The sequence below is a fragment of the Rana temporaria genome, chromosome 2 (genome assembly GCF_905171775.1).
Source record: "Rana temporaria chromosome 2, aRanTem1.1, whole genome shotgun sequence".
Taxonomy (NCBI): Eukaryota; Metazoa; Chordata; class Amphibia; order Anura; family Ranidae; genus Rana; species Rana temporaria.
Window position 1 is genome coordinate 16,923,656 of NC_053490.1, and position 15,020 is coordinate 16,938,675.

General features: G+C 48.2%; 1 protein-coding gene across 1 annotated transcript in view; it reads right to left on the reverse strand.

Moving 5' to 3' along the window:
* The window catches only part of ARFIP2 (ADP ribosylation factor interacting protein 2), a 113,261-nt gene extending 98,317 nt beyond the window's left edge, over positions 1-14,944 (reverse strand). Inside the window, exon 1 of the mRNA XM_040339906.1 lies at positions 14,684-14,944. The gene's annotated coding sequence lies outside the window, so the exon portion shown is untranslated. The remainder of the gene's footprint in view (positions 1-14,683) is intronic.
* Positions 14,945-15,020: the final 76 nt, after the last annotated feature.

Genomic DNA, 15,020 nt, shown 5'->3' on the forward strand with positions numbered 1-15,020 from the left:
ACAGGCGGGTCAGCGGGCATTTAGGTGAATGTCACATGAATGGAAACATCAGACTGCTCCCAGCTGAAAACAACGTCTGCATTTCCTGAATGGAAGAAATGACTGTCCCCTTCATGGTCCTCTGGGACACGCCAGTCACATTCTCCTCAGATGAGCTCCCTATCTCACACTTCATGAGGAGGTTATCAGCTGGCACTACATAGAACCTTGGGCGACTTCTGCTTTCTATACTCAACTCACTGTAAGGTGCCAGAGTCCTAAAGAAAAGAAATTGTATATTTACATATATATGTGTGTATGATATATGTGTATATATATATATATATATATATATATATATATATATATATATATATATATAATCTCATTTATTTATTATACACATATATACACACACACACACACACACACACACACACACATACATACACACACACACACACACATATATATATATATATATTAGGGCTGCACGATTCTGGTCAAAATGAGAATCACGATTCTTTTGCTTAGACAAAAGATCACGATTCTCTCACGGTTCTCAAAAATGTAATGCCAGAACCCCCCCCCCCCTCAAAAAATAATTAATTAATTAACCTGTGATTTATCTGAAAATATGAATATATAAAAAAAGAGACCAGTGATATGTCTATAATGTTAAAGATCATATAACTCCTATGAAAAAAGCAGAATAAATAAAACTGATTTTTTCATAGGAGTTATATGATCTTTAACATTACAGACATATCACTGGTCTCTTTTTTTATAGATCAGAAGCAGTACCGCCAGCAACCATTGGGTGGCGCATGGATACACACTACAGTTGTACAGAACTGTGAGAAGGTTTAATACATCAGGAGCAGTACCGCCGGCAACCACTGGGTGGCGCATGGATACACACCACTGTTGTGAGAGAAGCTCAGACATCTATCCAGCGGCGCAGGCTGCTGACGTCGGTTTCAAAATCGGCGGCATTTGCGTTCCATGCTGGTTACCAGAGGTGAACACGGAAGAATCGCGGGTCATCCCACGGGGAGATCGCGGGCTGGCATTACATGTTAAACAGCAATTCTGAGTGAAAAATTTAAATTTTCACTGCCATCTCCTTTACTCACATTTGAACCCCCAAACATTATATATATTTTTGATTCTAACACCCTAGAGAACAGAATGGCGATCGTTGCAATACTTTCTGTCACGCCGTATTGGCGCAGCGGTCTTACAAGCGCACTTTTTTGGGAAAAGAAATACACTTTTTTTTATTAAAAAATAAGGCAACAGTAAAGTTATCCCAAAATTTTTTTTATATTGTGAAAGATAATGTTACGCCGAGTAAATTGATACCCAACATGTCACGCTTCAAAATTGCGTCCGCTCGTGGAATGTCGACAAACTTTTACCCTTTAAAATCTCCATAGGCGACGTTTAAAAAAATCTACAGGTTGCATGTTTTGAGTTACAGAGGAGGTCTAGGGCTAGAATTATTGCTCTCGCTCTAACGATCGCGGCGATACCTCACATGTGTGGTTTGAATACCGTTTACATATGCGGGCGCTGCTCACGCATGTGTTCGCTTCTGCGCGAGAGCTCGTCGGAACGGGGCGCGTTTTCTGGCTCCTAGATTCCAAGCAAAATTTGTCAAACCCTGACACTATATATATATATATATATATATATATATATATATATATATATATATATATATATATATACACACATACATACATACACATACACACACAAATACACACACACTACATGAACTTTGAACTTTAATAGCATCCCAGTCTTAGTCCGTAGGGTTCAATATTAGGTTGGCCCCGCCCTTTGCAGCTATAACAGCTTCAACTCTTCTGGGAATGCCGTCCACAAGGTTTAGGAGTGTGTCTATGGGAATGTTTGACCATTCTTCCAGAAGAGCATTTGTGGAGTCAGGCACTGATGTTGGATGAGAAGGTCTGGCTCTCAGTCTCCACTGTAATTCATCCCAAAGGTGTTCTATCAGGTTGAGGTCAGGACTTTAACTGACTATTGTGCGGTCGTGCGACGTGGCTCCCAAACAAAATTGACGGTTTTTTTTCCCCACAAATAGAGCTTTCTTTTGGTGGTATTTGATCACCTCTGCTGTGTTTATTTTTTGCGCTATAAACAAAAATAGAGCGACAATTTTGTAAAAAAAAAAAAAAAAAAACAATATTTCTACCCTTTTGCTATAATTATCCCAAAAAAATATATAAAACATTAATTTTTTCCCCTCAGTTTAGGCCGATATGTATTCTTCTACATGTTTTTGGTAACAAAAAAAATCACAATAAGCTATTGCTGCCCAGCATCCCATGTTGCTAAGAGGCAGGTGGTTATTGCTGCCCAGCATCCTACGTTGCTAAGAGGCAGGTGGCTATTGCTGCCCAGCATACCATGTTGCTAAGAGGCAGGTGGCTATTGCTGCCCAGCATCCCATGTTGCTAAGAGGCAGGTGGCTATTGCTGCCCAGCATCCCATGTTGCTAAGAGGCAGGTGGTTATTGCTGTCCATCATCCTATGTTGCTAAGAGACAGGTGGCTATTGCGGCCCATTTCACGCTTCAAAATTGCGCCCGCTCGTGGAATGGCAACAAACTTTTACCCTTTAAAATCTCCATAGGCGACGTTTAAAAAAAAAAAAACTACAGGTTGCATGTTTTGAGTTACAGAGGAGGTCTAGAGCTCGAATTATTGCTGTCGCTCTAACGATCGCGGCGATACCTCACATGTGTGGTTTGAACACCGTTTACATATGCGGGCGCTACTCACGTATGTGTTCGCTTCTGCGTGCGAGCTCGTCGGGACGGGGTGCGTTTTTTGGCTCCTAACTTTTTTTAGCTGGCTCCTAGATTCCAAGCAAATTTGTCAAACCCTGTGATACTGGACGTCCCCCAGAAAGGATATGAGGTGGGATCTATGTGACTTGCTGCAGGTTCTAATGCACATTGTGAGAAGCTCACAGTGTGCAGTGAAATCAGAGTAAGCCAATGTAGAACAGGAGAGCAGCCTGCGCAACTGCGCAAAACTGACGAGGAGGCCAGAGATCAGCTTGTACACAATATAGAGGGTCCAGGAAATAGCAAAGGCTTCTATATAACGGGGCACAGATTACAGAAAGCCTGTACTGAGGGGAGAACATTGCAGACCTCCATCTGAAGATACGGACTGTTTCTGGCTTCAATAACCTATAACCTGAAAGTGGCATGCAGCCAATGAAGATGCGGGTCCTGGTCTGCACACGTGTTCCAAGTCATAGGCTCAGAAAGCACCGAAGCCAGTGGATCAGCATGCCAGCCAGGCCAATAGAACATTGAAAACAATGGCTGGAGGAATGTACCAGGTGGTCAGAGGTTGCCGACCGCCCACAGTACATTTACGTCATTACTTCGACGTTAAATACTGTTGTTATAGCAGCAGTTAGCAGCCTTATATAACCCCAGTATTAATTCGTACTGTGGGCAATTCCCTTTCAGATAAAAGTAGTCCCAGCGGCAGATTCGCCACGGGATCACTTTTAGAGGTCGCGGGATAGGTGCCCCCCCTCCACCTGGTCGTCTCCGAGTTTACTGGAGCCGTTGGTAAGCCCGGAGCCAATCCGATCCCTCTGATGCCTGGGCAGGAACTCGCGCAAGGACAAGATAGCCCCCACTCAGCTCTATGCCCTTGGAGGACTGGAGTGACGTCTGACGTCACTTCTGCCTTTCAGGCTTAAAAGGCTGATTTTTTTTTCCCCCTGCTTTTTAATAAGAGATCGGGGGTGTTTTTGACCCCCGATCTCTTAACCACTTAAGCCCCGAGCCTGTTTTTCAGATTCGGCGTTTGCTAGAAAATTGCTTAAAACCCCCAAACATTATATATATATTTTTTTTCTAACACCCTAGAGCAGGGCTCGACAAATCCCAGTCGCCAGGTCGCCATGGCGACTAGAAATAGGGTCCTGGCGACTTTTTTTTTATTGAGCTGGCGCCATCTGGTGGTGGCCGTTGGTATTACAAGTTAAGCATTACAAGTTAAACAGCAATTCTAATGTAATTTTTCACGATTTTCACTGCCATCTTCTTCCCTCTAAATAGAACCCCCAAACATTATATATATTTTTTATCATAACACCCTAGAGAATAAAATGGCGATCGTTGCAATACTTTCTGTAACGCCATATTTGCGCAGCGGTCTTACAAGCGCACTTTTTTGGGAAAAAATTACACTTTTTTTAATTAAAAAATAAGACAACAGTAAAGTTATCCCCATTTTTTTTTAATATTATGAAAGATAATGTTACGCCGAGTAAATTGATACCCAACATGTCACGCTTCAAAATTACGTCCGCTCATGGAATGGCGACAAACTTTTACCCTTTAAAATCTCGATAGGCGACGTTTAAAAAATTCTATAGGTTTTATTTTTTGAGCTACATAGTAGGTCTAGGGCTAGAATTATTGCTCTCGCTCCCACGATCGCGGCGATACCTCACTTGTGTGGTTTGAACACCGTTTTCATATTATTGCGGGCATTACTCGCGTATGCGTTCGCTTCTGCGCGCGAGCTCGTCGGGACGGGGCGCTTTAAAACATTTTTTTTTTGTTTTCTTATTTATTTTTATTGATTTTATCATTTTTTACACTGAAAAAAAAAAAAATCACTTTTATTCCTATTACAAGGAATGTAAACATCCCTTGTAATAGAAAAAAGCATGACAGGTCCCCCTTAAATATGAGATCTGGGGTCAAAAAGACCTCAGATCTTATATTTAGACTTAAATGCAAAAAAAAGAAAAAAAAAATTGAAACTGTCATTTTTTCAAATGACAAAAAAAAAAATGTTTCTTTAAGACGCTGGGCGGGACTGACGTTTTGACATCACTTCCGCCCAGCAAAGCTATGAGGACGGGTGGGGGCCATCTTGCCCTCACTCGCATCCTCACACAACAGGCAGCAGCACCCGATCGCCTCCGCCGCTACCGACGGCTCCGGTAAGCGGCGGAGGGCGCGGGAGGTGGGGCCCCTCTCCCGCCACCGATAACGGCGATCTCGCGGCGAACCTGCCGCGGAGACCGCCGTTATCGTTTACACGGCCGCCCACTGAAGAGATGGATATCTCGGTTGTGGCAGCAGCTGCTGCCGTTACCGAGATATTCATCTTTAAAAACAGGACGTGTATATACAGTGGGCGGTCGTTAGCCGGTTTTAATAAAGAGGAGCTGTCATGCTTGTTTCTATTATGAGGGATATTTACATTCCTTGTAATAGGAATAAAAAGTGATAAAAAAATAAAAATACATTTAATTATATATAATTAAATAATAAAGACCACTGCACAAATCACATCCGTCCCGCCCATTTCTACAGCTCAGGCACTCTGTATAGAATGTGAGTGGAGGGATGGAAAGCAGCATGTCTGAACAAGCAGCTAAGGAACCGATCATTAAGGGAGGGCAAACAGTAGTGCTCTGTATACTCCTGACCCGTAATGCCGGGCCGTAGACTCCTGACCCGTAATGCCGGGCCGTAGACTCCTGACCCGTAATGCCGGGCCGTAGACTCCTGACCCGTAATGCCGGGCCGTAGACTCCTGACCCGTAATGCCGGGCCGTAGACTCCTGACCCGTAATGCCGGGCCGTAGACTCCTGACCCGAAATGCCGGGCCGTAGACTCCTGACCCGAAATGCCGGGCCGTAGACTCCTGACCCGAAATGCCGGGCCGTAGACTCCTGACCCGTAATGCCGGGCCGTAGACTCCTGACCCGTAATGCCGGGCCGTAGACTCCTGACCCGTAATGCCGGGCCGTAGACTCCTGACCCGTAATGCCGGGCCGTAGACTCCTGACCCGTAATGCCGGGCCGTAGACTTCTGACCCGTAATCCCGGGCCGTAGACTCCTGACCCGTAATGCCGGGCCGTAGACTCCTGACCCGTAATGCCGGGCCGTAGACTCCTGACCCGTAATCCCGGGCCGTAGACTCCTGACCTGTAATGCTGGGCCGTAGACTCCTGACCCGTAATGCCGGGCCGTAGACTCCTGACCCGTAATGCCGGGCCGTAGACTCCTGACCCGTAATGCCGGGCCGTAGACTCCTGACCCGTAATGCCGGGCCGTAGACTTCTGACCCGTAATCCCGGGCCGTAGACTCCTGACCCGTAATGCCGGGCCGTAGACTCCTGACCCGTAATGCCGGGCCATAGACTCTTGACCCGTAATGCCGGGCCGTAGACTCCTGACCCGTAATGCCGGGCCGTAGACTCCTGACCCGTAATGCCGGGCCGTAGACTCCTGACCCGTAATGCCGGGCCATAGACTCTTGACCCGTAATGCCGGGCCGTAGACTCCTGACCCGTAATGCCGGGCCGTAGACTCCTGACCCGTAATGCCGGGCCGTAGACTCCTGACCTGTAATGCCGGGCCGTAGACTCCTGACCCGTAATGCCGGGCCGTAGACTCCTGACCCGTAATCCCGGGCCGTAGACTCCTGACCTGTAATGCTGGGCCGTAGACTCCTGACCCGTAATGCCGGGCCGTAGACTCCTGACCCGTAATGCCGGGCCATAGACTCCTGACCCGTAATGCTGGGCCGTAGACTCCTGACCCGTAATGCCGGGCCGTAGACTCCTGACCCGTAATGCCGGGCCATAGACTCCTGACCCGTAATGCCGGGCCGTAAAATCCTGACCCGTAATGCCGGGCCGTAAAATCCTGACCCGTAATGCCGGGCCGTAGACTGCTGACCTGTAATTCCGAGCTGTATACTCCTGGTCTGTAATGCTGAGCTGTATACTCTTGACCTGTGAACTTTATTTATTCCTGACCAGGATAGGTTCATATCTTTACATTTGTATTAATATATTTTTCTAAGGGCCAGTTCACACCAGAATGTGGTGCAGAAAACATGCATTCCATGCGTGTCTCCTGCACTGCCGGTGAGCACACCGCCTTTTCCATCTCCATGCAGGTGCCAATGTATTTGGTATCAGCACACAAAAAGGAAATCGCAAACATGGTGCGTTTGTGGGCACTATAATCGCATGGTTTACGCAGTACCATGCTGTTTGCTGCAGCATGCTTTTAAAAGTAACGCATTCATTACTTTTTCTGCATTCCAGTGTGATTTGCAGCCCATTTAAATGAATGGGCTGTCAAAATGCACCACACAGGGAAAACGTGAGAAAAGCCCAGGCTGCTGCCAATCAGTGCCCATACCCAATGCTTAGCAGTGCCATCAGTGATGCCTATCTGTGCCCAGCAGTGCCACTCATAAGTACCCATCAGTACAGCCTTTCAGTGCCCAGTGTTGCCTATCAGTGCCCACCAGTGCCGCCTAGCAATGATCAGTGCTACTTATGAGTGCCGCCTATCAGTGCCACCTCATCGGTGCTGCATTATCAGTGCACATCAGTGTCGCCTATCAGTGCCACCTCATTGGTGCCACCTCATCGGTGCTGCCTTATCAGTGCCCACCAGTGCCACCCATGAGTGCCCATCAGTGCCGCCTAGCAATGATCAGTGCTGCATATCAGTGCCGCCCATCAGTGCCACCTCATTGGTGCTGCCTTATCAGTGCCGCCTCATTGGTGCTGCCTTATCAGTGCCTGTTAGTGGCGCCTTATCAGTACCCATCAGTAATAGGGAAAACTTACTTATTTACAACATTTAATAACAGCAACAAAAAGGAAAACTTTTTTTTTTTTTTGCAAAAAATAAAAACCGCAGAGGTGATCAAATACCACCAAAAGAAAGCTCTATTTGTGGGAACAAAATGATAACAATTCTGTTTGGGAACAGTGTAGCATGACCGCGCAATTGTCATTTAGACAGCGACAGCACTGAAAGCTGAAAATTGGCTTGGGCAAAAAGGGGGTGTCAGTAACTGGTATTGAAGTGGTTAAAGGAGAAAAGGGTGAATGTCCTTGCATGGCCTAGTCAGAGCCTAGACTCAAACCCCATTGAAAATCTGTGGAATGACTTTTGCGGTCACCATCAAATGTAACTGAACTTGAGCAGTTCTGCGAAGAAGAGCGGGCAAATACTGCTCTAGATATGCAAAGTTAGTAGAGACAAATACCAACAGACCAAAGGCTGGAATTAAATCAACAAAATACTGACATAAGGGGGGGCGATCCTTTTTCCAACTTAGCAATTCTGTTTTTGAATCGTTTTTATTTATTTTTTCCTGACATGTTGGTCTTACAGTGATCGACAAAATGTATTTGACCCTCTGCTGATTTTGTACAAAGAAATGATCAGTCTATAATTTTAACCACTTAACCACTTAAGCCCCGGACCAAAATGCTGCCTAAAGACCCAAGGGGTTTTTACAGTTCGGGACTGCGTCGCTTTAACAGACAATTGCGCGGTCGTGCGACGTGGCTCCCAAACAAAATTGGCGTCCTTTTTCCCCCACAAATAGAGCTTTCTTTTGGTGGTATTTGATCACCTCTGCGGTTTTTATTTTTTGCGCTATAAACAAAAATAGAGCGTCAATTTTGAAAAAAATGCAATATTTTTTACTTTTTGCTATAATAAATATCCCCAAAAAACATATATAACATTTTTTTTCCCTCAGTTTAGGCCGATACGTATTCTTCTACCTATTTTTGGTAAAAAAAAAATCGCAATAATCGTTTATCGGTTGGTTTGCGCAAAATTTATAGTGTTTACAAAATAGGGGATAGTTTTTTTGCATTTTTATTTATTTTTATTTTTTTACTACTAATGGCGGCGATCAGCGATTTTTTTCGTGACTGCGACATTATGGCGGACACTTCGGACAATTTTGACACATTTTTGGGACCATTGTCATTTTCACAGCAAAAAATGCATTTAAATTGCATTCTTTATTGTGAAAATGACAGTTGTAGTTTGGGAGTTAACCACAGGGGGCGCTGTAACATTTAGTGTTCACTGTGTATGTGTTTACTACTGTAGGGGGGTGTGGCTGTAGGAATGACGTCATCGATCGTGTCTTCCCTATAAATGAGATGACGCGATCGATGCGCCGACACAGTGAAGAACGGGGAAGCCGTGTTTACATACAGCTCTCCCCGTTCTTCAGCTCCGGGGAGCGATCGCGACGGAGCGGCTATAAACGAATAGCCGCGCCGTCGTCCCGGATCACTCCTGAAGCCACGGGGACCGCCGCATGTACCGGGGGGGGGGGGTACCGATCGGACCCCCGACCCACGTCAAGCAGAGGACGTATATATACGTTGATGTGCCTGCCTGTGCCATTCTGCTGACGTATATGTACATGAGGCGGTCCTTAAGTGGTTAAGGACCGCCTCCTGCACATATACGTTGGCAGAATGGCACGGCTGGGCACTAGTACAGGTACTAGTACCCAACCATGGGTCGCGGGTGCGCTCCCGCGACCCGGTCCGAAGCTCCGGGACTCGCGGGCCCGATCGCCGCTGGAGTCCCGCGATCGGTCCCCGGAGCTGAGGAACGGGGAGAGCTGTGTGTAAACACAGCTTCCCCCTTCTTTACTGTGGCGGCGGCATCGATCGTGTGATCCCTTTTATAGGGAAACACAATCGATGACGTCACACCTACAGCCACACCCCCCTACAGTTGCAAACACACTTCAGGTCACACATAACCCCATCAGCGCCCCCTTGTGGTTAACTCCCAAACTGAAATTGTAATTTTCACAATAAAGAATGCTTTTTAAATGCATTTTTTGCTGTGAAAATGACAATGGTCCCAAAAATGAGTCAAAATTGTCCGAAGTGTCCGCCATTATGTCGCAGTCACGAAAAAAAAAAAAACCGCTGATCGCCGCCATTAGTAGTAAAAAAAAAATGAAATGAATAAAAATGCAATAAAACTATCCCCTATTTTGTAAACGCTATAAATTTTGCGCAAACCAATCAATAAACGGTTATTGCGATTTTTTTTTACCAAAAATAGGTAGAAGAATACGTATCGGCCTAAACTGAGGAAAAAAAACATGTTTTTTTATATATTTTTAGGGGAAATTTATTATAGCAAAAAGTAAAAAATATTGCATTTTTTTCAAAATTGTCGCTCTATTTTTGTTTATAGCGCAAAAAAATAAAGACCGCAGAGGTGATCAAATACCACCAAAAGAAAGCTCTACTTGTGGGGAAAAAAAGGACGCCAATTTTGTTTGGGAGCCACGTCGCACGACCGCGCAATTGTCAGTTAAAGCGACACAGTCCCGATTTGCAAAAAGGGGCCTGGTCCTTTAGCTGCATTTTGGTCCGGGACTTGAGTGGTTAATGGTCGGTTTATTTTAACAGTGAGAGGCAGAATAACAACAAAAATATCCAGAAAAACGTTATAAATTGATTTGCATTTTAACGAGAGAAATAAGTATTTGACCCCTTCCCAAAACATGACTTGGTGGCGAAACCCTTGCTGGCAATCACAGAGGTCAGACGTTTCTTGTAGTTGGCCACCAGGTTTGCACACATCTCAGGAGGGATATTGTCCTCTTTGCAGATCCTCTCCAAGTCATAAAGGTTTTGAGGCTGACGTTTGGTAACTCGAAACCTTCAGCTCTCTCCACATATTTTCTATGGGATTAAGGTCTGGAGACTGGCTAGGCCACTCCAGGACCTTAATGTGCTTCTTCTTGAGCCACTCCAATGTTGCCTTGGCCGTGTGTTTTGGGTCATTGTCATGCAGAAATACCCATCAATGACCCATTTTCAATGCCCTGGCTGAGGGAAGGAGGTTCTCACCCAAGATTTGACGGTACACGGCCCCGCCCCTTCGTCCTTTTGATGCAGTGAGGTTGTCCTGTCCCCTTAGCAGAAAAACACCCCCAAGACAAAATTTTTCCACCTCCATGTATGACGGTGGGGGATGGTGTCCTCCATGTATGACGGTGGGGGATGGTGTCCTCCATGTATGACGGTGGGGGGATGGTGTCCTCCATGTATGACGGTGGGGGGATGGTGTCCTCCATGTAGGACGGTGGGGGATGGTGTCCTCCATGTATGACGGTGGGGGATGGTGTCCTCCATGTATGACGGTGGGGGATGGTGTCCTCCATGTAGGACGGTGGGGGATGGTGTCCTCCATGTATGACGGTGGAGGGATGGTGTCCTCCATGTAGGACGGTGGGGGATGGCGTCCTCCATGTAGGACGGTGGGGGATGGCGTCCTCCATGTAGGACGGTGGGGGATGGCGTCCTCCATGTAGGACGGTGGGGGATGGCGTCCTCCATGTAGGACGGTGGGGGATGGCGTCCTCCATGTATGACGGTGGGGGATGGCGTCCTCCATGTAGGACGGTGGGGGATGGCGTCCTCCATGTAGGACGGTGGGGGATGGCGTCCTCCATGTAGGACGGTGGGGGATGGCGTCCTCCATGTAGGACGGTGGGGGATGGCGTCCTCCATGTAGGACGGTGGGGGATGGCGTCCTCCATGTAGGACGGTGGGGGATGGCGTCCTCCATGTAGGACGGTGGGGGATGGCGTCCTCCATGTAGGACGGTGGGGGATGGCGTCCTCCATGTAGGACGGTGGGGGATGGTGTCCTCCATGTATGACGGTGGGGATGGTGTTCTTGGGGTCATAGGTTGCATTCCTCCTCCTCCAAACACGGCGAGTTGAGTTGATGCCAAAGAGCTCACTTCACCCAGTTCTCCTCTGAATCATTTAGATGTTCATGAGCAAACCTCAGACAGGCTGTACTTGTGCTTTTGAGCAGGGGGACCCTGCGGGGGGCGCTGCAGGATTTCGGTCCTTCTTGGCGTAGTGCGTTACCAATTGTTTTCTTGGCGACTATGGTCCCAGCTGCCTTGAGATCATTGAAAAGATCCTCCTGTGTAGTTCTGGGTGATTCCTCACCGTTCTCATGATCATTGAAACTCCACAAGGCGAGATCTTGCATGGAGCCCCAGACCGAGGGGGAGTGACAGTTATTTTGTGTTTCTTCCATTTGCGAATAATCCCACCAACTGTTGTCACCCTCTCACCAAGCTGCTTTGCGATGGTCTTGTAGCCCAGGACAATTTTTTTTTTTTGTGAGCTGGCGCCATCTGGTGGTGAGCCGTTGGTATTACAAGTTATTACCACCAGATGTGTGAGCTGGCGCCATCTGGTGGTGGCCGTTGGTATTACAAGTTAAGCATTACAAGTTAAACAGCAATTCTAATGTAATTTTTCACTATTTTCACTGCCATCTTCTTCCCTCTAATTAGAACCCCCAAACATTATATATATATTTTTTATCCTAACACCCTAGAGAATAAAATAGCGATCGTTGCAATACTTTCTGTCACGCCGTATTTGCGCAGCGGTCTTACAAGCGCACTTTTTTGGGAAAAAGTACACTTTTTTTAATTAAAAAAATAAGACAATAGTAAAGTTATCCCCATTTTTTTTAATATTATGAAAGATAATGTTACGCCGAGTAAATTCATACCCAACATGTCACGCTTCAAAATTACGTCCGCTCGTGGAATGGCGACAAACTTTTACCCTTTAAAATCTCCATAGGCGACGTTTAAAAAAATCTACAGGTTGCATGTTTTGAGTTACAGAGGAGGTCTAGAGCTAGAATTATTGCTCTCGCTCTAACAATCGCGGCGATACCTCACATGTGTGGTTTGAACACCGTTTACATATGCGGGCGCTGCTCACGTATGCGTTCGCTTCTGCGCGCAAGCTCGTCGGGACGGGGCGCGTTTTCTGGCTCCTAACTTTTTTAGCTGGCTCCTAGATTCCAAGCAAATTCGTCAACCCCTGTTGTAGCCCATTCCAGCCTTGTGTAGGTCTACAATCTTGTCCCCGACATCCTTGGACAGCTCTTTGGTCTTGGCCATGGTGGAGAGGATGGAATCTGATTGCTCCTGTGGACAGGTGTCTTTTATACAGGTAACAAGATGAGATTAGGAGCACTCCCTTTATAAGAGAGATCTTAATCTCAGCTCGTTACCTGTATAGAAGACACATGGGAGCCAAAAATATTGCTGATTGATAGGGAGAACAAATACTTATTTGTTAATCAATTTATAACTTTTTTGAAATGTGTTTTTCTGGATATTTTTGTTGTTATTCTGTCTCTCACTGTTAAAATAAATCGACCATTAAAATTATAGACTGATCACTTCTTTGTCAGTGAACAAAACGTACAAAATCAGCAGGGGATCAAATACTTTTTACCTCTCACTGTATATCTTTCACTGAGTAAGTACAGTTAGATAAAACAAAAACTGTGTCTGTCTTCATTTCAGGCTGCAAAGCAACAAAATGTGATTATTTTAAAGGAGGAGGACGTCCCCGGCTACAGGGGGGGGTTTCCGGAGGGTGACGTCCCTGGTTACGGAGGGGGTCCGGAGGATGAATTCCCCGGCTACGGTGGGGGGGTTCCGAAGGATGATGTCCCCGGCCACAGGGGGGGGGGGGGTTCCGGAGGATGACGTCCCACGCTACGGAGGGGGACGCCCCCGGTTACGAAGGAGGTCCGGTTACGGAGGGGGTCCCCGGTTACGAAGAAGGTCCGGAGGATGACATCCCCGGTTACGGAGGGGGTCCGGAGGATGACGTCCCGGGGTTACGGAGGGGGTCCGGAAGATGACGTCCCCGGGGTTATGGAGGGGGTCCGGAAGATGACGTCCCCGGGGTTACGGAGGGGGTCCGGAAGATGGCGTCCCCGGGGTTACGGAGGGGGTCCGGAAGATGGCGTCCCCGGGGTTATGGAGGGGGTCCGGAGGATGACGTCCCTGGCTATGGGGGGGGTTCCGGAGGATGCCGTCCCCGGCTACAAGGGGGGGGGGGTTCCGGAGGATGATGTCCCTCGGTTACGGAGGGGGTCCGGAGGATGACGTCCCCGGTTACTAAGGATGAGCTCTGGCGTGTTCGCATGCTACACGTGCAGAGCCCGCCAGGAAGTGAGTACGGTGCTGTGCTAATCACAGCCAGGGAGACATTGTCCCGATGCTCGGCTGCAGAGATCGGGAAATGTCTCCCTGGCTGTGATTAGCGCAGCACGGTTCACACTTCCTGGCGGGCTCTGCACGTGTAGCATGCGAACACGCCAGAGCTCATACTTACCGGTTACGGAGGGGGAACAGTGGATGACGTCCCTGGTTACGGAGGGGGACCGGAGGATGACGTCCCCGGTTACGGAGGGAGACCGGAGGATGACGTCCCCGGTTACGGAGGGGGACCGGAGGATGAAGTCCCCGGTTACGGAGGTGGACCGGACGATGACATCCCCGGTTACGGAGGGGGACCGGAGGATGAAGTCCCCGGTTACGGAGGGGGACCGGAGGATGAAGTCCCCGGCTACGGGGGGGGGGGGGTTCCGAAGGATGACGTCCCCCGGTTACGAAGGGGGACCGGAGGATGACGCCCCCGGCTACGGAGGGGGTATGGAAGATGACGTCCCTGGTTACGGAGGGGGACCGGAGGATGACGTCCCCGGTTACGAAGGGGGACCGGAGGATGACGCCCCCGGCTACGGAGGGGGTATGGAAGATGACGTCCCTGGTTACGGAGGGGGACCGGAGGATGACGTCCCCCGGTTACGGAGGGGGACCGGAGGATGACGTCCCCGGTTACGGAGGGGGACCGGAGGATGAAGTCCCCGGTTACGGAGGGGGACCAGAGGATGACGCCCCCGGCTACGGAGGGGGTATGGAAGATGACGTCCCCGGTTACGGAGGGGTCTTGGTGATTCGGTCCTACTTTTACCTGATTTTCAGACGATGGACATTCGGCGGTCTTTCTCTCTCTTATTAGCGGCGGTGTCTCATCCTGACAGAGCGATGTCTCGCCGTCCCTGGAGGTGCTTGCAGTCTCTTTCTCTCTGGTGTCACTCCTCTCTCTGGTGTCAAACACAGCTGTCTCTCTTCCCCAGGGATCTCTATCTCTCTGTCAGGCCTCTTCTTCAGCTCTCTCTCCGGCCTGCGCTCTCTCTGTGTAATCTGCTGTCTCTAGTGGGCGGAGCCAGGATGACAGCTGCCCCCCCCCCCCCAGCTCGCCGGAAGTGACCGCGTAGCTATCAGGGACAGCCGCCATATTGTGATTG